Here is a 6,302-nt window from a genome sequence, read left to right on the forward strand (position 1 = left end):
GCGGGAGGGTGAGAGAATTCACCTGAGCCAGAGCGGGGAACAGAGCAGGCAGAAGGACCGAAGTACACTGCTGAGGGGAGCAGCGGGCGGCAGGAGAGGTCTGCGCGCCATGTGGGACCCTCCTCTGGTGGCCGGGGAGCAGCCGGGGATTGAACCGGCGCCGCAGAGGCCGCGGGCAGCTTCGCAACCCAGCGCTCAACCGCTGTGCCACCAGGGAGGCCCATGGGCTCACAATTTTTATAGATGCTGTCTATCAAGCTTCTTTTTGAAAGACATAGAATACAGATTTCATATTATCTTTTTTTTTTTTTCTAGTGCCAAGAATCCAGGGACAGGGATGGGCAAAGGATTACTCTCCAGGAGCAGGCAGAGTGGGAAGGGGAGACCGTGTTGGCGGGTGGCGAAAGGATTGGTTCAGATGTGTGGAACTTTGGCAGATGGAGCAGATAAAAATGGGAGCCCAGGGTACTGATGCAAGACCACATGCTCAGCCAGGCTGCCATCCAGGCTAAAGCACAGTGTTTGTCAGGGAAGCCTGTGGTACCTCCTCTGTGGAGTAGAACTCCTCCATCACGTTCAGTGGGATGCAGTTTAGCATCCCCTTGGAAAAGATGCCTAACAGCTTCCAGCCCAAATCCAGCTACTCAAAGACAAACGAAGTTCTCAAACTTCTGCAGGAATCCCAAGTAGCGTGGATCTTTTGGGTTGAGCGCCTCCTCTCTACCACTGCCTTCATGGCCTGTATGTCCTTTTGAATGATGTAGCAGGCAAACAGCTGGTTAGCAACATCTCCACAATCTTTTCTTGTTATTTCCTCCCTGATGGCAGACTTCATCAGCTGTGACAAGGAACGGAGTACATTGGGGGAAGCGGGGTATAGATCTGCCTGCAGCCTGCAGGGTATAGGATGGGGTGGGTATATCTTCATTGGGCATGATCAGGATGGAGATCTGAATGATGGAACCACCCCTACCCTCCATGAGGCTCATCAACTCATAGATGTTAGCTATGACGGTGTACACATATTCTGAGAAAGCTGGGTATCCAGGCACCTCCTCTCTGTCAGCCAAGACCTCCCGCAAGGCCTCTGGTAGGACCTCATGTCTGTCAGTATGGCCAGCACATGCTTTTCACACTGGTTGGCAAGGAAGTCATCAGCATCAGTGCCAGGTACAGGGTGATAATTCACTTGATTGTAGGGTCATGGCCAAGTTCAGGAAGAGGTAGACATTACTCAGGCTACTATTCTGTTTGAAGTCAGGCTTGAAGACCTGGCTGTCTCTATGTTCACCCTCATGGCTATAAAGTTGTCCTTGTCATAATCCAGCACAGCCTTAGACTTCTTCATGAACCCACCTGCTGGCACATATGGTCAGCAATCTCATAGTGGGAGAGCCTGGCACCTGACAAAATGGTGACTTTGTGTCCATGGACAGTGCTATTCATAACATCAAAGGGGAAGATGCCTGTCTGAGTCATCTCCTCTGTGTAGATGTGGCCGTGGGGGCTGATGGGCTGGCTATTTATACCTAGGAAGTTCTCTTCCGGGAACACAGGACCCTTGTCAATGAGTTTGCCAGAGGCATTGAAAACCTGACTTAGTGTGTCCTCTGACACCTGAGTCCACACAATAATTCCTATGAATTCTAAGGTGGTCTTCTTGGCATCTATACCAGAGGTTCCTTCAGATACCTGAACTATTTCCTTGGTCCTAGCCATCTCCATCACTTGCCCGCTCTTCTGAATCCTATCAGGGAGGGTGAAGTTGATGAGCTCAGCATACTGGGAAAACTTGACTAGGTCCAGCACCACCAGTCAAACATTGGCATTACACACTGTTGGTCCTTAGATGACATAAGGATAGGCAATGTAGTTTCTGGTGACTGCCTGCATGTGCTCTCCATTTGCACCTAGGTCACAGCCGTTGCTGGGCAGCATGCCCCCTCTGCCATTCCCTGTCCCCCAACACACACACACACACACACACACACACACACACAAGCCTACTGTCTACCTCCTGGCCATTGTGAGGTAGTGGGCTGGGAGTTGAGTGCCTGAGCCTGCTGGCTGCTATGTGGTAGCACCCTGTTGTCTATACCAATTTTTATTCTCCAGAGGTCAAAATAATTAGACAAAAGTAGAGGACATACAGATACACAACATATGGAAACAGACAACTGCCTTAATTTTCATATAATTCACATGGAGTATTTTATGAAATTATAGTTTTAGTCATACTTGCAAAGACACAGAGCTTTCTCTCTGCTTCCTTATAAGGATATAACCTAATTTCCTGTAACTAGATTCTTACCTCCACTGCCTGATTAGAGGCAGTTTTACTCACATTGAAGTATTGAAGTAGTCAGCTTGTTTGTTCACCTGAATTACACCTGTATGTGCGAAAACTCTGCAAAGAGACAAAAGGAAAGAAAATCACACACAAACCTTTATACAAAAAGAACTTCACAAAAATCAAAATTGTGAAAATCACTGAAATTTTCATGTGGATTTCATTAACACTATATATTTCTTTGGATACCATGGGAATTTTAATTATGTTAGTTCTATTATATGTGGACATGGTATAATTTCCATTTTCTTGTTTCACACTATCTCTTTTTGCAATATCCTGTAGTTTATATTGAAAATATTTTTCACTTTGTTTGCTAGGTTTACTCCTAGGTATTTAATACTTTTTGATCCTACTATATAAATAGGATTATTTTCTTTATTTCTTTTTCAGTTTGTTATTTGTATATGGTACTGCAACATACTTCTGTATATTGCCAATTTCCTATAGTGATTTATTGTTTCTAAAGGTTATTTAGTGGAGTCTTTAGGGTTTTCTATGCATATAATCTTATGATCTGCAAATAATGAACTAGTTTTATTTCCTCTTCTCCAATTTGGATACATTTACCTGAATTGCTCTGTTGCCTAAACACTCTAGCAAGGACTTTCAATGTTATATTGAGTATTAGTGGTGAAAGTATACATTTTTGCCATGAACCTGATCTTGGAGGGAAAGTTTCTCACAATTGAGTATGATGTTATTAGTGGGTTTATTGTATATGGCCTTTATTATGTTGAGGTATGCCCCTTCTATTACCATTTTACTAAGAGTTTTTATCAAAAATTAAGGCTGAATCTTGTCAAATATCTTGCTAATTTATTGATATGATCATATGAATTTTGTCTTTCTCTTGCTGATATGGTGAATTACATTGACTGATTTGTGCCTATTGAGTTATTATTGCATCCCAGGAAAAAAAAATCCCACTTGGTTCATGATGTATGATCCTTCTCATGTATTGTTGAATTTAGTTTGCTGGATTTTGTTAAGGATTTTTACATCTTTTTTCACATTCTTTATTGTGTGATGTCCTTGTCTGCTTTTAGTAACAGAATAATGCTTTTTCCATATAATGAATTTCGGAGCATTCATTAGTACTTGGATTTTGAAAAAAAGGTTGAGAAGCATAGGTATTAGGTCATCTTTGAAGGTTTTGTGCAACTCACTAATGAAAGCATCTGGTCCTGAACTTTTGTTTTTTTGGGAGACTTGATTACTGTATCATTATCCTTGCATATTAATTGTCTTTTCAGGTTTCCTATTTCCACCTGATCCAGTCTTGTAAGGTTGTACATTTAATTTTATTTTCCCCACTACCATCTCTTTTGTGCCCTTGTCCCTTTTCCTCCCTTCTTCCTCTTGACATCAGAGTTTTCAAGATGTTTGCTGATGTCTACTAGTCCTTGAGAGTATTTTTATGCTTCAAATTATCTATGTCCAATATTTGTTTTTTATCATTTTGACTTACTTTGCTGTATTCTCTCAAATTCCCTCCATTCTGTTGAAAATGGCTTCATTTCATCATTTTTATAACTATGCCATCCATAGCATGGATGTAACCACATCATGCTCCATTCATCCACTGAAAAAATTAAGTCTGCTTCAGTTTTCTTGCTTTGATTTTCTGTAAATAAATCTGCTATGAATATTGTAGAACATATGTGGTTTTTTTTGGTTGATGGTTTAATATCTGTGCATATATGATGAATAGCAGGATTGTTTTCATACTTTGTAAACTCGGTAGATGGACAATATAATTAATGTCTACTGTTGAACTTTACTAGAAGATACTTAAGATTATGTGAAATTGGATTACAGCAATATGTTCTTTCATTAAATGGAACATGTACCAATGATATCCCCTAAAACTCAATTAGAATTATTTGAATTACATGAAATCTGCTTTCAGCTATTATTACAGTAAATTGAACATTTACCTAGAATTTTCTATATATCTATTTCAGCAGATTATTAATATTACTTGAAACTTATTTGAAACTTGTTTCAGACAATGTTCTCTCATTAGGGATATATAATAACTTTGCAATAACTGTACAATAATAAGTTGTACCAATGCATTTCTTGCTAAAATCTAACATCTAACAGAATATCCTTACTATTACAAAGATATCACTATCAGTGCAGTGCTATTTTAGTAGATCATGTACCATAGCATTCTCCATGGACTTCTCTCATAATATTAAACATATTAATTGAAATTGGCTTTCAGTAGAATATTTTCTCAATAATTGAAAACTAAACATGAAATCTAGTTTTCCCAATGGAGTGACATAGTCAACAAACACCAAGACAAAAAATGCCAACCAAGAATATTTTATCCCACAAATCTCTCCTTCCTCTTTAAGGGAAAAATAAGGACCTCTCAGACAAACAAAATCTTTAGAAATTCATTATCACTAAACCCACACTCCAAAAAATATTACAAGAAGCCCTAAAGCCAAAACCAACAGAGGAATGAATAAGAAGAACAGAATAAGGTAAGGAACGGAACAATAAAATGATAAACAAAAATGGCAAGGACCCCAATGTATCAATAATGACCTTAAATGTGAATAAACTAAACTCATCAATAAAAGACACAGGGTAGTAGGCTGGACTACAAAAGAGAATCCAAACTTCTGCTGTCTCCAGGAGAGATACATTTAACTGCAAAAGATAAACAGAGGTTGAAAGCAAAAGGTTGGGAAAAAATTCTATAAACAAATGGATCCAAAAAGAAGGCAGGAATGACCACACTTATATCAGATAAAGTACATTTCAAACTAAAAGAGGAAAAAAGAAGCATAGATGGTCACTAAATTATGATCAAAGGGACAAAAAAAAAAAAAATACACCAGGAAGACATAACACTCGTCATCATATAATCACCAAATGAAGGAGCACCAAACTATATTAGGCAATTATTATCATCTCTAAAAACTAACATTAGAGGAAATATTCATATATAGTAGAAGACTTCACCCCACTCTCACCATTGGACAGAACAACAAGACAAGAAATAAACAAGGAGCTATAGCCCAAAATAAAGAACTAGACTTCATGGACTTAACAGAGAACTGTAGGGCACTACACCTAAAAAAGTCCAAATACACGTTTCTCAAGTGCACACAATTCATTCTCCAGGATTGATACATACTGGGCCACAACACATACATCAACAGATACATGAAGATTGAAATCCTATCAATTATTTTCTTCAAGCATAAAGGCATCAAACTAGATATGAACCATGAAAAGAAAGCAAGGAACCCTCCCATTTCATGGAGATTTAACCCCACACTACTGGAAGACTGCTGGATTAATCAGGAGATCAAAGAAGAAATAAAACTTACCTTGAGATGAATGACAATGAGGACACATCTTTCCAGAATGTATGGGCACAGCAAAAGCAGTAATAAGAAGAAAGTATATAGCAGTACAGGCCCACATCAAGAAATAAGAAAGAACCTAATCTTCCATCTCAAAGGAACATTAACAAAAAAAAAAAAAAAATCAATAGGACGAAAATAGTAAAGAATTCAATGGAAATGAATGACATAGAAATAATAAAAGAGAAACAATCCAAAAGATCAGTGAAAGCAAAAGCTGGTTCTTCAAAAAAAAAAAAAAAAAAAAAAAAAGACAAACCTTTAGCTAGGATCACAAAGAAAACAGGGAGAAAACCCAAATAAATAGGATCATAAGTGAAAGAGGAGAATTTGCAACAGACACAGCAGAAATCCAAAGAATAAACAAATTCAACAATCTAGAAGAGATGGACAAATTCCTAGAACTATATAATCATTAAAAGCTGGATAAAGAAGAAATAGGAAACCTAAACTAAATAATTAAAAGGAATGAAATTGAAACAGTAATCAAAACCCTCCTCAAAAACAAAAGCCCAAAAAGAAAACTACAAGCCAATCTCTCTGATGAACACTGATACAAA

At 38.3% G+C, this 6,302-nt stretch overlaps 1 pseudogene; it reads right to left on the minus strand.

Moving 5' to 3' along the window:
- Positions 1-508: 508 nt before the first annotated feature.
- Positions 509-1,938, minus strand: LOC119258181 (V-type proton ATPase subunit B, kidney isoform-like; annotated as a pseudogene).
- Positions 1,939-6,302: the final 4,364 nt, after the last annotated feature.

This window comes from Talpa occidentalis, unplaced genomic scaffold (assembly GCF_014898055.3).
Source record: "Talpa occidentalis isolate TD23 unplaced genomic scaffold, MPIMG_talOcc4v2.1 talOcc4.4, whole genome shotgun sequence".
Lineage (NCBI taxonomy): Eukaryota > Metazoa > Chordata > Mammalia > Eulipotyphla > Talpidae > Talpa > Talpa occidentalis.